This window comes from Papio anubis, chromosome 2, assembly GCF_008728515.1.
Source record: "Papio anubis isolate 15944 chromosome 2, Panubis1.0, whole genome shotgun sequence".
Lineage (NCBI taxonomy): Eukaryota > Metazoa > Chordata > Mammalia > Primates > Cercopithecidae > Papio > Papio anubis.
In genome coordinates this window covers 135,165,014-135,183,025 of record NC_044977.1, presented here as the reverse complement: position 1 = coordinate 135,183,025, position 18,012 = coordinate 135,165,014, and the positions used below count along the sequence as shown (strand labels likewise).

At 43.8% G+C, this 18,012-nt stretch overlaps 1 long non-coding RNA gene across 1 annotated transcript; it reads right to left on the bottom strand.

Annotated features, from left to right (window-relative positions):
- Window positions 1-767: 767 nt before the first annotated feature.
- On the bottom strand, window positions 768-17,025 carry LOC103882241. Its single transcript, XR_002520495.2, has 3 exons — window positions 15,611-17,025; window positions 11,739-11,867; window positions 768-9,668 (listed from the first exon to the last, which is right to left on the bottom strand). It is a non-coding gene; the product is annotated as an uncharacterized LOC103882241 (long non-coding RNA).
- Window positions 17,026-18,012: the final 987 nt, after the last annotated feature.

The window sequence follows — 18,012 nt, the reverse complement described above, 5'->3', positions numbered from 1 at the left end:
CAAAAGCCATCCCAGAGGCTATGACTGATAAGATTCAGGCATATCCCTGGCCCACCACGGTGAAGAAGCTGCAGATTTTTGTGGGGCTCCTGGGATATTGGCAGGCATTTGTGCCCTTTTTAACTCAAATGATAAAACTGTTGCATTGGTTAACAAAGAAGAGAGCTAGCTGGGATTGGGATGACGTGGCTGAGACCGCCTTCCTGGCAGCCAAGAGGGCTATTCAGCAGGCACAAGCCCTATGGGTAGTTCACCTGGGGCACCCATTTGAGCTGGATGTGCATGTGACCACAGATGGTTTCGGCTGGGGGCCTGTGGCAGTGCATAGAGTGCTTGTGAATGCTGGTAGGCTTTTGGTCCCAACTATGGAAGGGAGCTGAGCTCCAGTATTCCCTGACACAGAAACAGCTAGCAGCTGTATATGCCACCCTTCAAGCTTGTGAGAGTGTGATAGGATGGGCTGCAGTCATCATGTGGATAACTTACCCAATAGTGAGATGGGTGCATTCATGGGTAACGACCCCCAGGACTGGGACGGTGCAGACATCCACTTTGGCAAAGTGGGGTGCCTACATGGAGCAGCAGAGTACACTGAGTACAAGCCCCTTAGCAGCACAATGGCAAGAGGTCTTGGGACCTGTAGTTCTAATGCAAGATAAGGCCATGGGGCCTGAGGCAGCCCTAGACCCTGAACCTTCACCATTTAAGGAAGGGCATCCCTCCATTCCTCATGGGGCATGGTAAACGGATGGGTCTAGCTGAGTACTGACACCATATGGGTTGAAACCTGGTGTGGACAAAATAGCCAATGGGCTGAACTTAGAGCAGTATGGATGGTGATCACAAAGGAGGTGACACCTATGGTAATCTGTACCAATAGCTGGATGGTCTCTCAAGGCTTAACCTTGTGGTTAACTACCTGGCAAATACAGAAGTGGCTAGTTGGCCACCCACCCATTTGGGGCCAAGCCACATGGCAAGACCTCTGGGAAACAGATCATCAGAAAGAGATAACTATTTATCACGTGTCAGGCTGTATGCCTTTGGCGACCCCTGGCAATAATGAAGCAGATGCCTTGGCCAAGGTCTGATGGTTAGAGTCAGCACCTCCACAAGATGTGGCCTTGTGGCTACACTGGAAACTGGGACATGCGGGGGGTAAACTGATGTAACAGGTCAATAAGTGTTGGGGTCTGTCCCTGCCCATGCAAGATATTTGGGAGGCTTGTCAGAAATGTCTGGCATGTACTTAGGCATACCCTAAACAGAGGCAGCTGCCCAGTGTTACACAAGTGACGATAGGGCGAGTGCCCTTGACCAGGTGGCAAGTAGACTACTTCAGGCTGCTGCCGAAGTCACAAGGGTATACGCATGCACTAACAGCTGTGGACATGGCTACAATCCTGTTGTTCACCTATGCTTGCAGGGTGGCCGACCAACAGAACACCATCTGGCCTCTGCAACACTTAGGTGCCCTGTATCGTCACCCTCTGGCCATTGAGATTGATAGGGGAACACATTTCGCTGGACAACAGGTATAAGAATGGGCACAAGAAATGGACATAAAGTGGGGATTCCATGTGCCATACAACCTGCAAGCTGCAGATATGATTGAGCGATATAACAGGCTCTTGAAGAATGGGTTACACATGCCTGTCACACCCTGTCTTTGCGGGGCTGGAATTCCAGACTGGAGCTGGTGCTCCAAACCTTGAATGAATGGCTACGGAAAGGCAGCCTGGCCCCAGTGTAGGCTTTGTTACACCGAGCCACTACCCTCATTCAGTTGCAGAAGCATACCAAGGATGACCTCCTCCAACCAGGTATGGGGATGAACGGTAACCTGCTATGATGAATGTTGCCTGCCCCAACACCCCTGAAGGCAAAAGAACAGAAAACCTGGCTGTGGCCATGGACCCTCCAAGCCCCCCACTGCAGTGGTTGGCCACGGTAGCTCCCTTGGGGGAGGGCCTACAGTGTGACTTGCATGTCACTCCTTGGGTGTTCAATACATAGTCCCTATGGTTGACTGTTTGTCGGGGAACGGCCAGGGCAGGAACCCTCCTCAAGGGACATATGTACTGTCTGTGTGGCCTATTATGAGCTCCCCTGTGACTTTTGCATGGAGACAGGATTCAAAGGAACCATGGGGAGCTGAGAGGTATGGTACCATCTCCCAGGGCAAAAGCCCTTGGTGACCACGTTGTTATCCAGGGATGAAAGTTTAGCTTATATTTTGCCTGAGGGATGTGATTTACCTCTGTTAGTACCTGTGTCTGCTCTGTCATTTTGGCCGTAGGTTAACACGCTCCAACTGCATTGTGGACTGGGCCCACACCTATGCTGAGGTGACCAATGTTTCCAACTGTTGGATCTGTACCACCCTTCCAGCAGCAGCTGTGGACAGCTTGCCTTGGCACATACACCCCGCATCTTCAGTGAACTGGACATGGTTGGAGACTTGGGGTCCCATGGCTGATGTCTGGAATACAATGCAGTAAGCTTTGGACAAAGGACGCCACAAGGCCCACGGTGCACCCACCCCCTGGCTGGCCCATAGTGTTTATAATGGGCGGGGCTGGCTAATGGGGGAACATGTAGTACCCCCAGCCCAGGTGCCATGATGCATAGAGTAACATTGGGGTAACACCACTGTGGGATGCATACCCGTCACAGCCTGTGTAAACATAACACATGTCACCGTATCGAACGTATAGTGGAACAAGCAGCCCCACCAAGGTTAGTCCCCGATGGATGTTGTGGCCCCCGGGAGTTTATGGATCTGTGGGGACACAGGGTGGCCTTACCTACCAGCACACTGGACTGGACATTGTACCTGGGGGTGGCCTTACATACCTGCCACGCCCATGCCACCTGCCATGTGTTTTTCCCACATTGCCCAGATCCTTGCATAACTGGGTGGCACTACACTCTCAGTATTTGTGAGTGCACAAAGCCCCCTGATAGTTACCCCTTGGCAATGACTGTCCCTGGAGCAGGTGTCGTAACTGTAGAAGCACAAGTTACTGCTCTTGCAGAGCACAGTACTCGGGCTCTGAATTACACCCAAGTGGCCCTCGTGCTAATGGATGAGGTTGATCAGATCAGAAAGGTTGTGTGGCAAAATCAAATGGCCTTAGACATAGTAACAGCTGCCCAAGGAAGCACCTGTGCCTTTTTAGGAACACAGTGTTGTACCTTTATCCCTGACAATCAGCAGAATATAACAGTAGCTCTGCAATGGGTCTCATGGAAGATTAAGGCAGTCCAGAGCCTTACTGATGACCCCCTGCAGAAACAGTGGACATCCCTAGGCTCTGGCCTACTCTGGGCCCTAATAGTCATAAGTAGCATAGCTGGGATCCTAGTAGTGAGTTGTTGCTCTCTGTATTGTTGCTATTGTAATTGTTATGGATGCAGGGCTCTGCCCTACAGGCACATGTCAATGCCCAGAGGGCACCCTCAGCCTTGGAGGTAGAGTGTAAGGGAAATGGCTAAGCTTTAACCAGGAGTAGGCTGAAGTGCCCTTCCAGCGCAGCATGACTCATCGGGTTTGGAGTGCAGGTGTACAACCCCACACATTATGTAACCACACCATGTGAGGCGAATTAGGTATCACCCACGTGATCTTCTGCTTAGCTCAGAGCCACTGCTGTCTGTAAAAATGTATAATTACCCTGCTAACACTGCACATATAGCTTGCTCATGCCCAGAGAGAGAGTAAAGCCATGTCAAAACTGTCTACGATTCCTTGAGTGTTTTTCCAGCTACCCACCACTTGCCCATTAACTCCCCTCGGACCTCAGTTAGAATCTGACATTTTATAAATGAGGAAAACAGTTTAGAAGTTTAGTTACTCATGGCTGGTAAGTGGCAAGGCCAGGATTTAAGTTTAGTTCTGTTTGTCTCCTGAAGCAGTCTTTAACCACTACACTGTACTGCTGAATATTTTATTTAGTAGATTCACTTTTGCAAAATGATTCTAATCACTCATTACTTTTCAAATTCAAAGTTTTACCCTCACCATGTGTTCTCTCTACCTCCTAGGGATATCTAGTACAGTTGTTTTCAAACTTGGTTGGGTATCAGAATTACCTACTTGAATATGCTTCATTCGCTTTGTAGGTGTTTCTGATATATATCAAAGTTTGAGAACCATTGAGTCTGTTAGAATAAGGTTCAGCTATAATGAACAGAAATAGTGCTATAAACTAGTTTCTTTTTCTCCCCCATTAAGAAGCCCAGAATAGTCATTCCAGAGCTGGTATCAAGCTTGGTGTGGGGAGCCAGACTCCTTCTACTTTCTTTGTTTCGTGTGGCTTCCATTCTTCTAAAGTCATCTCATTGACCAATTGCCTGTTGGAACTTCATGTATTATGTCTGCATTCTAGCTAGCAAGAAGGTGGAGGAAGGGTGGAAGAATACATACCTTCTTTTTAATGACTGTCAGGAATATGCACCACTTCCACTTAATCCCATGGGTCAGAACTGAAACATACAGCCATGCCCTCCTGTAAGGAAGGCTGGGAAAAGTAGTCTTTATTCTGTGTGACTACATAGGCAGCTAAAAATTAGACATTCTCTTATGAGGGAGGAATTAGGAGGAATAAACATTCAAGAATAATTAATCTCTGTCACATTCAGCAGGGAGGAAAATTTGCCAAATCCTTATATCTATATTTTACCATGAGACCCAAGAGAAATTCTTTCTATAAGAGGTTTTTAGATCTCATAATGAAGGTGACTAAGGCAGTGACTCTCAAACTCTGCTGCACATTAAAATCAACTGGAATCTTACAAACTAGAGATGCCTGGCTTCGACACCCAATCATTCTGACTTAGTTGGTATGAAAGAGAACCTAGACATTAGGGTATATAAAAGCCCCTCATAATGATTTTGATTTGCAGCAGGAATTTGTACTAAAGTGGGGAAAACACTCCTAAATCTTTTCCTTAACTCCATCACAGGATCTTCAACCTAAGATACAAGTAGTGTGGAGAAGATCCACTGAGTGTTGCTTTGCTCCATTGATGGGCTCCTATTTTTTCCTGTGCCATTGAAATCTCAGCAGTTGAACTAGTGAATGTTACTGGTAATAAAGTTACATCTGACCAGGGAAGATTCATTATCAGTATCGCAAAAGACAAAGACAACTCAGACGATGTGTCCTACTCACAATAGCCAGGGACATTTTCATGTACAAAGAACACATTTTAATTGTAGCTATATTTATACACATGTTATTTGTATGTGGAATGAAAATAGCTATTTTGGTTTTCTGTGTGTGCACGCATGTAGCAGGACCCAGACACAGTAGTGAGTCATCCTTAAACACAGCATTTACATTTTAAACACAGGAACTTATTCAAATCAAATGCGGATGGTCCTCTCTATTTGGCAGTACATTTGTCAACTGGAAGCTCAAAATAGCCTTTTAGAGATCTAAGCAGTTTGAGCTAGTGGCATCTCAACCTATTACTAGCTGTCAGATATTTTATCCATTCAAGCAGATAGGTGGGCAAAGGTTATGTTTTCTTTGAATTGCTAATGCAGAGGTCTACCTTTTAAGTTGAGATGTGAAATGAGAACAGGAGTAAAAGAGGAAATTCTCAAAGACGAAAGCTAGATAGGTCATTTCATTGACCTCTTCACCTTCAGAAAGAATGACATTAAAACATTCTAAACAGATGAGAATCTATACTATTTTTATAGCTCTTCAATGACAGGATTGCACAACCACATTCTTACCATACCACATTTCATTGCAACAATTTGCAGCTAGGAAATTTCTTCTTGCATCTAACCCAAGGATTCTGACCAGGTTGATCACATTTCCTCCTTGCTGTTCTTCAGTTCAGAGGGACAACAGCATTCTTTATAAAATTATCTTGGTACTTACATAATTAAATTAATCTTCAGGTTTCTCATTTACAATCCAAATATTAATAACATCCCTTCACACCTTCCTTTTAAATAGTTTTCAAATATAATCATCTTTGCAGCAATCTTCTTTTAACCTAGGGGTTCCCAGGCTTGTTTGCACATTAGAATCATCTGAGGAGCTTCAAAAACTTCTGATGCCTGTGTCCCACCCCCCAGATATTTTGACTTAAGTGTCCAGAGTATGTACTAAAGTGGGGATTTTTTTTAAAAGATTCCCAAGTGCTTCAAAAGTGCAGCAAGTTTGGAAACCACTATCTGAACCTGCTGCAGCCTATTACCCCCTTCTTCTCTTTGCTAATAGAACCTTGATAATAGGCCCAGATAAGAAATCATGAGTGGCCTAAAACAGTGGTTTCCAATTCTGCTACCATTAGAATCACCTGGAGAGCTTTGACTGTAAGGAAGCCTGGACTCCATCAACAAATTAAATCAGAACATCTTGGGGTGGCACCAGGAAACAGCATCTTTAAAAATGCTCACCAAATGATTTTAATGCACTACCAGGGTTGAGAGCCATTGGTGGAAGTCAGTGACTCTCAAAGTGTTTTTTAAAGTCCAGAAGCATCCGCATCAACTGAGATATTTAGGTAATACAAATTCTCAGGTCCAAACCCAGGTCTACTGAATCAGCATCTCTGGGGGTGGAGCCCAGCAATCAGTGTTTTAACAAGTCCTTCAGGGGATTTCAATGCTTGCTAGAGTTTGAGAAGCACTAGTCTAAACCCATTATGATAAGCCTGTTCCCTGATTTCCCAGCCTTCCTTCAACAACAGGTGGCTATGTGACCCAGTTCAAGTCAATGCCACCCAGCAGAGTTCTACTGAGAAGAGGTGGTTTCTGGGAAAACTTTTGCTTTCTTGGTACAAGGGAACACACATCATGCACTTCTGCTTCTTCTTTCCTTACGGTCTTGGGGGTAGGTAATCCCTGAAGCCTCAGCTGCCATTTTGGGACCATGAGCAAAACACACTTGTGGAAAGTCCGAGAAAATCACAGTGATGCTGCCCAATACCAGCAGTAACTAACCTGCAGACTTCTAGTTATAAGAAAAACCCTATTTGTTTAAGCCATTGTTAGTAGAATTTGATATTGCTTGTAGCTGAACAAAAATCTTTATACAGAGTCAAATTTCCAAGTACCTTTTACATGGAGAAAACTCAGAACTGAACCCAATACTTTTACTTGGAGCTAGTAACACTAAATTTCAGAGAAGGTTGTCTTCTAATTGCGGTATTCTAAACACTTCATCAGTAGATCCTAAACCTGGCTGCCTATCAGGATTACCCGAGGAAGCTTATCTTAAATGATTTGTGAACCTCACCCCAGATATACTGAATTTGAATCTCTCAAATTTGGACTGGGAGACTCTGTAACTTAACGAAGTGATTAGTATGCCCTCAGCTGACCCCACTCCACAGCATGGCTGAGACTAGGGTGAGGCAAGTAAAGAGCCCAGGGTGCAAAATTTAAGGAGGCACTCACTCTCAGGGTTGTGCAAGCATAGGTTCAACAGTTGCATGTCCAGAGAGTAGATGCCTTCTTAAATTTTGTGTCCTAGGCACCTCGTTTGGCCTCTTCCTAGTCTCTACCCTGATTCAGATAAGGTAGATGTAACAGGTGGTGCCTGTCATTTGTCCTAACATGGTGGCAACCCCAGCCAAATATTCCTTTACAAAAATTCACTGATTGTTCCAAATGAATTATTTTTTAGTAGTGGTTCCTGCATCATAAAGACATAGCCTATACTCTATAAATAATGATAATATGTAGTTTATTTTCAATTTGGGTTATGCATCTAGGTGTCAAATGACAACAATTTCCTTCTGAGTTGAAAAATAACTATAGCACTGATTGTCTCAGCCCCTGTTCACCCACAGAAAAACAGGAATGTGATCCTGAGAGAGAAGAATTTAATTAGGTGAGTCAATAGGTGTCAGATATCAGCATGTTGGTGGCAGAATCCAGGGCTACAGTCCTCATGTAGCTACTAAATAATCAAGTATTGGTTACTTGTATTAAAAGTGGAAACTAGTAGGTATTGGTAAAAATGTGTTGAGCTTGGCTACTCCTGTTTTCCAAAAGCATTTAAGGACACATATATGCTGTAGTCTCCCAGAAATAGAAGTGTGGGTAACTTAACCCAAAGTTGTGGTTCCTGTGTCCAGCCTCTGTTGGATGGTGTGTCAGCACAATGAATGCTGAAGAATCTCCGTGGACTGTCATTCTAGAGCTTCCTAAGAATGCCTCACTAGGGTTGGCAGGGAGGTAGGGGTGCTGGCCAGGCAGACGAAGGGAAGTCCACACATGGCTTTGGTTGAAGCAGTGCCATAGGCCAGGATAAAAGCTTTAGACCTTTTTAACTCCAGATTTTAGGGCTCTAGCTTTTGATTTTATAGGTGTAGTGCTGATGGGAATAGCTGGTGGTAGGTAGCGGGAGGACAGCCTGAACAAAGTGAAATATACGAGGTTCCTGTCATCATGGCTCCCTACTTCTGCAGAGGTGGCGTTAGAGCACTTTTCATCTTAATGTGACTGGTGAATACCCCAGCATCAGGCAGATATTTCACACATGCTTGCCAAAAACAATAACCACTCTTTTTTGCCTGACGGATGCTAGACACTCTGATTCCTCGATCTATGATTGTCCCTCAGGTCTATGGCACTAGGAATAGATGTCCTGCATTTTACCATGGAGAGGGAATTAGTTACAGTTCTACTGGTGAACCAGGAATTAACTTTACTGGAGGCAGCCTCTCTACCTCCTTTCCTGACAGTCGTTAAAGCAGGCAAGGTGGCACTCAGCAGCAACTGACAAGCTGGAACTGAATTAAGTCAACACCTGAATGGTCAGAGGGGTTAGAAGGAGCCAAAAATGTGTTTTCCAGGCAGGATGATTGAGAACCCACACCTGGTGCCAGAGTGCAACACACAGGTGCCTGCCAGGGCACCCAGGCAGATATGCTATGCTCCTAGTATAGGGTGGGTGGAGGGGGCTCTGCCTGCAACGTCACACTCCTTTAAACACAGGTCGGGTGTTGCTACAAGATGCATCCTGAAGTATGAAGAGAAGAAATGACACAATGCCTGGGGTTTGTTTTGACATACTTCAATTTAACAACTTCAGCAAAGAAACATAATAAAGGAGGCCAGATAAAGCAAATGTAGCAAAATTGTGATCATTATTGAATCTGGATGTTGGATATATAGGGATTTTCTATTAGGGTAAACAGGATTATTCTATTGCCCTAACAAGACAAAAAGGAATAGAATAATTTTATGGTAAATAGGATTATTCAAATTGTTCTTATTTTGTGTATCTGAACACTTTCATAATTAAAAATCTGTTTAAAAATTCCAATCAATCATTATAAAGCTTGTAAACCTTGCATTAAGTTGATCTATGCCTTTGAATACTACTCATTTCTTTCAGATGACAGCAAGCAATAGGGAGCCAGAACTGCATGGAATTTGGTTTGAAATGTCCTCCTCACCCAGCCCCATCCATCACCACCTACTGGGGCTCAGAACCCTTATTTTTTAGTAAAAAGATGGCAGGACTGAGGCTTATGAAATCTGAACATGAGTATTTGTTCGTTCATTAACAGTGAGACCTGAAACAACTCACTTGCCTGCTCTGAAGCCTCCTTTCTTCCTCTGTAAAATGGTGATGATCCTTTAATATCAGCCTTGCAGGTTACTGGAGAATCACATGAAATAACATACCCTGTGAAGTGTGAAGGCAGTGTTGGTTGTTATTAACACCAGCAGCATGACCTTGAATCAGGCAACCAAATACTCTGTCTCAGAGCCCTCATCTATGAGATGAGTGAGGGGATTATATCAGGGTACACAGGCTTTGTGAGAACCACTTAGGAGGCATGTTAAAATTCAGATTCCAGGCCTGCTGTGGTTTGGATATTTGACCCTCCAAACCTCTTGTTGAAATTCAACCCCCAATATTAGAGGTGGGGCCTAACGGGAGGTGTCTGGGTCATGGGGGCCGATCCTTCATGAATGGCTTGGTGCCAGTTGTTGAGGTAATGAGTGAATTCTTGCTCTATCAGTTACCATGACACTTGATTGCTTCCTCTCTGGTTATGTGACCTCTGCACATACCAGGTTCTCTTCCCCTTCTGCCAAGAGTTTGTCCCATGGTGAACTGAAGCCCTCACCAGAAGCAGATGCTGGTACCATGCTTCTTGTACAGCCTGCAGAACTGTGAGTCAAATAAACTTCTTTTCTTTATAAATTGCCCAGCCTCAGGTATTCCTTTATAGCAACACAAATGGAGTAAAACAGGGGCCCACCACAATCTACTAATCAGGATTTCCAGACGTGGGGCATAGAGAAGTTATACAGCTGATTCTGCTTTGCAGCCTAGTTGGGGGCAGCTGAGTTCAGTAACTGTTGGGGTCCTTTCATGCTCTAACAGCCAAAATGGCTGTTTGGGAATTTTGAGTTGATTGAGCTGAGTTATTTTGATGGTTATGTGCAGATCACAGATTTGGGGTAATTTCATGATGATAAACAGTTAAAGAGAATCAGAATAAATGAAGGGGAGGAAGCTGGGCACTGGTGGTGGACTGAGGCCTTCATAGCTAGGAGTAGACATACACATTAATAGAGTGGAAGGGGCCACCTGTTCTGCCCATGCAGCTGTCATATAAAAATGACTGGTGACAGGGGCTTCCCAAGCCACCTGAAAGAGCTTATAGGAGGAGACTGAATTGTCTCAAGTCACCTATAACTCATACAGTCTGTGGAACTCTTAGGGTGGCTTGTCTAGGCAGCAGGCCACATGTGGGAGGGTGGCCTTGAAGTCCTGGCTTCAGGCCTGCAGCTCCTTCACTGCCAGGCCCACATGATTGGCTGTCTACCATGCCTGCACTCATCCTACTGGCTGCTCCTCTGCTTATCCTCACGGTACATTCTAACATTTGTGAAAGCTTGCTCACAAGTCTCTCTTCCCACATTCTAACTTCTTTCAGAATTCTTGTTTGTCTCATCTGAAAAGCAATCCAGTTCAGTATTTGTTGACTGCCTGTTATATTCAAGGCCTTGTGCTAAGGATCTCAGTTAATACAAACAAGAGGAGAAAGGAGTTGTGCCTTGAAGCATCAGTCAAATGTGGGGAGAGAGGAGAGAGTCAGACAAAGCACACAGATAACCCAAACCCCCCAAAACTAGCAAGTATCCTGAGAATAGTGTAAGTTGTGAAAGGATTTCAAGGAGGATGATCACATTCAAAAGATTTTATGGCAAAAGTGGTATTAGAAATGGGTTTTGAATTGTAAGTAGATTTTTACCAGTTTTGAATGGTAAGTAGATTTTTACCAGGCAGGGAAGGATTGGGGGACAGTAGGAGCAAAGACACAGAGGTGGGGAAAGAGGATATGTATTTGGAGAAAAGCAAGCAGTGACATCTTGACGAGGTCTTGGGAAAAGGAGGAGGCCAACAGGACCCAAAGGTAGGCTAGGGCCAAACAGAAGCAGCACTTACTTCAACTTGGTAAGTAAGAAAGTTTCCTGAAGGTTTTTGAGAAGAGGCCTGACATGATCCAAGCAGTACTTTGAGAAGTTTGACTTAGTGCCAGTGTGCAGACTAGAGAGCCAGATGGACTAAGCTACCTAGAGGGGATGGGACAAGAGAGTAATGGGCCACAGGGGTTCCCCAACACCTCAGCTCCCACAGTCCAAGAAACCATAGAGTCAGGGCTAAGAAGGAGGGTGTCATGAGGTGTTATTCTTGAAACTCTTAGGATGAGATAAGAAGCCCTCCGCTCTAGACCTATACCTGAGGTCGGGAGAGGTCAGTGTTTTCCTGCTGTAAACTAAAGGCATACAACCACCGTTCCTGAGAGAGCTTTTTTTGAACATTGGCCAGTTGACCTTCTATTAATATTACCAGTCATTCCATGAGGATCTGCAAAACAAAAACAAACAAAAGTGATTGAAATGAAGGCTAGGACACCTTGTCTTCTTTGTACCTGAGAACTTCTAAACAGCCCCTGAGTGTAGGTTTTACTCTTTCATGGAAGTTTCTCTCCTCCCCCTCTTTATAGGATCTGCAAGATCCCCCTCTCTGATGGCTTCATCCCCTAGCATCATCTGGCTACTTCTCCTGCTCCAAACCACCACTCCTCCTGCTCCAAACTGCCATCTCTCATATCAAATACTGCCAGAGCCTTTTAGCTGCCTGCTCGTACTCATGCCCTCTCCCTGTTCCCCCTCCAAGTCACAGACAGCCAGAAACAAACATCCAGTTATGTTAAAGCATACACAACACCATATCACTGCCTGGCTTCAGCCCTCCAATAGGCCTCTCATACTTAGGTTAACATCTGAAGTCCTCAGCGTGACCCACGTGGTCTTCAGTGATCTGGCCCCTGTGTCCCCCTTTACCCTTACTCTCCAGCCACTCTGGCCTTTTGGCTGTTTTCACACCCACTAAGTATGTGCCAGACTCAAGCCTTGTCCTTGCTTTCCCTTCTGCCTGGAATGCTCTCCCCAGATATTTGCATGGTCCACAACCTCACTTCCTTTAGAGTTCTTTTAAAACGTCACCTCCTCAGAGAGGCCTTTCTGAATCTTCTGGTACCTCTCTGCCCACTTGCCCTGCTTCATTTTTCTTCATAGAGCTGACCACAATAGACACTTGTATAATGTCTGTGTGCTCCAGCAGAATGTAAGCTCCCCAAGGATAGATCTCCATTCTGCCCACCTCAGTTTGTTTGGGGCCTGGATAAGGGCTAATGTCTCAATAAATATTTGTCAAATGAGTAAATTGTAGCTCTTCTCTCTAGCAAACACCTTCCTCTGGCTCTGCCTTTGTTTCTCAGTCCTCATTCTCTTTAGTCTTTGCAGAGTTTGATCTAACTTAGTACCACATCTTTCCCCTTGATCAGCATGGAGCGGAATTCATCTGTTACAGCTCTGATACTTTCATGGGCTCCGTAAGTATAAATATGACTGAGGATTCAATCCTTACTCTTCAACTCTTTTCTCTACTTCCCTCCCTCAGACTTTCCTCCATTTTCATCTCTTCCCTCTGTGCACATGATGCCCTAATATTTACTTTCAGCCTAGACTCCTCTAAAAACTCTCCTTCCAAATGCCTCCTGGGCATTCTAAAGGCACCTTATGTCTCATATACTTAAAAACTTCATTCTCTTCTTCACTTTTCTATGTCTGTTAATGGCACTACTATTTTCTTGACCCCTGAGTTAGAAGCTTTAGAGTTGTTTTTTCCTTCATTCTTCAGACCCCTTTCAATTAGTCACAAAGTTCCTATTGAATCTTTCTTTTAAATGGCTCTTACATCACTCCCACTGTTTCCATTGCCATAGCCATGTTCCTAGTCCAGCCTTTACCTACGTGACCAGAACCAGCTTGACTTTATTGGTAACTTTCCTGCTTATAGCACCCTATTCAAGGCCCCCTTCTCCTATTATCTCTACTTCAAGGAACTCCTCCAGGCTCTGAGCCAACTAATCTAACCTCATTGATGACCATACATTTCCAGTACAAGTTTGGTTCCCTGTTCACCCCTGCACTGCCCAAACCTGCCAACCCTGATCTTAATGTCTAGAAGCCACACGGGCCAAGCCCACCAGTTCCACAGCCTGCGCCCAGCTCCTAGCTCCCATTTCCCCCAGTGTTTTACTCTGTTTGTGCAGCTCTAACAAAATACCTGAGACTGGGTAATTTGTAAAGAATAGAAATTTATTCTATTTATGCTATTCCAAGGAGGTTTGGAAGTCCAAGATTAAGACATTAGTAGGTTAGGTGTCTAGCGAGGGCCAGATCTCTGCTTCCAAGATGGTGTCTCAAACTCTGCTTCTTCCTGAGGGAATGAACACTCTGTCCTTGCATAGTGGAAGACGTAAGTGCAAAAGGTCCTACAGTGCTTCCTCCAACCTCTTTTATAAGGTTGCTAATCTATTCACAAGGGTTCTGTCCTCATTACTTAATCACTTCTTAAAGGCCCTACCTCTTAATACTATCACATTGATTATTAAGTTTCATAAGAATCTGGGGGAGATACATTCAGACCATAGCATCAGGAAATGAGGTTTGAACCCCTTGCCTTTACTTTCCTATCCTCATTCCCAGCCTCAAATAAAAATCAGAATATTTTTTCAGAATTATTTTGAAAGAGCTGTTTTAAACCTTGGCTTCCCTCCCCAAAAATTATTAATGGGGCTGGGTGTGGTGGCTCATGCCTATAATCCCAGAACTTTGGGAGGCTGAGGCAGGTAGATCTTTTGAGGTCAGGAGTTTGAGACCAGCCTGGCCAACATGGTGAAACCCTGTCTCTACTAAAAATACAAAAATTAGCCAGACATGGTGGCGGGCACTTGTAATCCCAGCTACTCGGGAGGTTGAGGCAGGAGGATCGTTTGAACCCAGGAGGCAGAGGTTGCAGTGAACCGAGATCATGCTACTGCACTCCAGCCTGGGCAACAAAGTGAGTGAGACTCTGTCTCAAAAAAAAAAAAAAAAAAGTATTAATGGCTTTCTATTTCCTATAGAATGAAGACCAAATTCCTTAGCTTGGAACTCAAGTTTGCTACCTTTTAAGCCATAGAATTCATAAAACAGATGTAAGACTCAAATGCCAAAAGGGCCTGGGAAGATAATAGAAGTGAATAATATGGGTCCTATATAACCAGTAAGGAGTAGTATGGACTGTGGCAAATGGGAGAACATGTGTCCTGTTCAAAGGTGAGAGCTGGCTGTTGCCATGAAGAAATTTGAAGAAGGTTGTCAGATGTTCTGTTTATTCAATGGAGGCTAGAAATCTGAATTTTTAGGCAAAGGTCCCGAGTTTTTAAACGTTGGCTCAAAACAAAAAGTAAAGCGCAGTGCAAATAAATCATATCTGCAGGCTGGATCCAGCCTCAAAGACATCTGTCCGGAATTCTGCCCTCAATGGCAACCAAGTGGTTTATTCACTGTCTATCAAACACTCCTTACAAGTTTTTTTTCCCACTGTTCCTGATTAACCTGGCATGCATTCTCTGTTGGTCTTCACCTGGAAGTCCTGGCTCCTTCTAGTCCTCCATGAAACTTCCTCGGGCAACTCTGACCCTGAGTAATCTTTTACCTCTGCTCTCATAGTACTCATAGCCCCCGGCCAACACAGAGAGTGAAATAACTAAACCAAGTGTCAGAGGAACTGGGTCATACTGCTCCCTGCTAACCAGTTAGGTGACCTTGGCAAAGACCAGCATCTTTCAGAGAATCAATTTTCTCATCTACAAGTTGGAGCCAATAATTTTTGTCCTACCCCATGTAGACTTCAGATGAAATAACACAATTATAAACTGTAGAACATAATATAAATTAATAATCATAAACCTAAGAAGTGCCTGTTATATGGCCTGAGAAGCATGTTCCATTTCCCTGATCCATTCAAACTTCTACTCTCCTAGATAACTATTTCATACCCTTCTTTCTCTCTTCAAAACTTCATCCCCAGGCTAGGCTGATAACCTTGTTTCCTATTTCACTGAGAAAATGAAAACAATCAGAAGAGAATTTCTACAAGTTCCCACCAACACATCTACCACCCACTAGCATATGCATCCAAACTCTGCCCTTTTTCATTACTGTGGATGAATCTAGCAAAGATCTGAGTGTGCACTCGATCCTATTGCTTCTCACCTACTGAAGGACACTTCTTCAACAATTCTCCTTTGTCCTGCATCATCAGTTTTTTCCTTTCTACTAGATCTTTCTCGTCAGCTTAGATCTTTCTCATTGGCCTGTAAAACTTAGAATAAATAAAAAAGACTGTGTTGATTTTACTGCTTCCTTCAGGTATCTCCTTGATCTTATACCAAAACTCAAGAGTTGTCTGTGATTGTTGCCTCCAATTCCTCTCTTCCCATTTCCTTTTCCCCACTACCCCTGTTTTTCTCCCTCTTTGTAGAGCCTACTCTAATCAGGCTTTTGCTCCCATCCCTCCACCCATATTGCTTTTGTCAGAATCTCCAGGCCCCACTACACTACTAAATCCAGTGGCAGCTCTTAGCCTTCATCTTATTTGGCTCTTGAGTAGCATTAACAGAGTTGATCATTAGGCTTCCAGAATACTACACTCACCCGCTTTGTCTCCTACCATGCTTCTGACTGCCTCTGTTGTCTTTGCTGGTGTTTTCTCATCTCTACAACATCTAAATGTTGAAGCGTCCCAGGTCTCAGTCCTTCAACCTCTTCTCATTTCTTTTGCATTAACTGTCTTGGTGATCTCATCTAATCTCGTGGCTTTTAAAGTCATCTTAATACTGCTAATACTGATGATTCCCAAATTTATAGAAATCTAACCCTTCACTAAACTCCTAACCTGGAAATCAAACTGCCTATTCACTTGATGCTAATAATGATCTCAAACTTAGCATGGCCAAACCTGAGCTCTAGCTTCCCTTCATACCCCCACATCTCTCCTCCCAAAGTATTTTCTTCTCTGGCAGAGCCCATTCCTTCATCCATTAAATATTTATTGAGTACCTATTCTGTGCTAGAGCCTAGTGCAGATGCTTATAGGCTTACTGATGGCCTGGGGGTACAAACAGCAAAATTCATGTAGGGTTGGCATCACTCATGATGCCTCAGTTTTTCATGCTCACAGCTTTACTTTCAAAACATATCCAGGATTGGGCCATTTCTCATCACTTCTACTGCTGTGATTCTGGTCCAAGCTGCCTTATCTCTCACCTGGCTTATGGCATTACCCTCCTAATTGCTCTCCCTACTTTTTCACTCTTGCTCTTTTATGGTCCATTCTCATGCCAGCAGCCAGAGCAACCCTCTAAAAATACAAGTCAGAGCATTGTCACTTTGCTGCTCAAAATCCCCCGATGGCTACTTATCTCACTCCACACAAAGCCAAAGTCACTACAATGGCCAATAAAGTCTTTCCCACATCTTCTAATTTCTGATTGCCCCTCTGACCTCATTCCCTAAAGTCCTCTCTCTTACTTATTGTGCTCCAATAATTCTGTCCTGTTTTTAGTTTCTTTCTTTCTTTCTTTTTCTTTCTTTCTTTCTTTCTCTTTCTTTCTTTCTTTCTTTCTTTCTTTCTTTCTTTCTTTCTGTCTTTTCTTTTTTTAGAATTCTCTTTCTTTCCTTTCTTTCTTTGGAAAGATGAAAGAATAAATGAAAGAACTGGATAAATGAAAGAATGTCTACATGCCATAAAAATAAAACCACTGTGAAGGGCCCTTCCTTCCTTCCTTCCTTCCTTCCTTCCTTCCTTCCTTCCTTCCTTCCTTCCTCCTCCCTCCCTCCCTCCCTCCCTCCCTCCCTTCCTTCCTTCCTTCCTTCCTTCCTTCCTTCCTTCCTTCCTTCCCTCCCTCCCTCCTTCCTTCCTTCCCTCCTTCCTTCTTTTCTTTTTCTTTCTTCTTCCTGGAACCTTTTTGGCATGGCCCTGTCTCAGGCCTTTGGACTTGCTATTCCTTCTTCCTACAATGCTCTTCCCCCAGATATCACCATGGCTCACTCCCTCAACTCCATCACGTCTTTACTTAAGTGGTACCTTATTAGCAAGGCTTTCCCAGGTCCCCCTATTAAGACACTAATTTCCCTTTCTCCCTCACACACAGTTCCTTACATTCCATATTTTCTTTTTCTCTGTTGTTAGATGGTATCAAATCTATTGCAGTTGTCAACATCTAACATGCTATATATTCAGTTAACTTGGTTTTATCTGTCTCCCACACTAGAATGTAAGCTCTACATGAGCAGGAATTTGTTCATTTGTTTGTTTGTTTGTTTGTTTTCGTTGATCTGTAGTACTGAAACAGCACCTAGCATATAGTAGGCATTCAATAAATATTTTGGGGAATGAATAAATGAATTTGGCAGTTGATCTCGTCATCTCTTTGTATTTTTTGTTGTATTTCATGTGCATTTTATTAGCCTTTCCTGTGAATATTTTAATATGTTTTACCAAATTATAAAATCATGAATTTACATATTTTTGTTCCATAACCCAAATAGTACTTCCAACTGCACATAGAAGATTCCTTTAAAACGGGAACATTTTCTTTTTTTTTTTTTTTTCA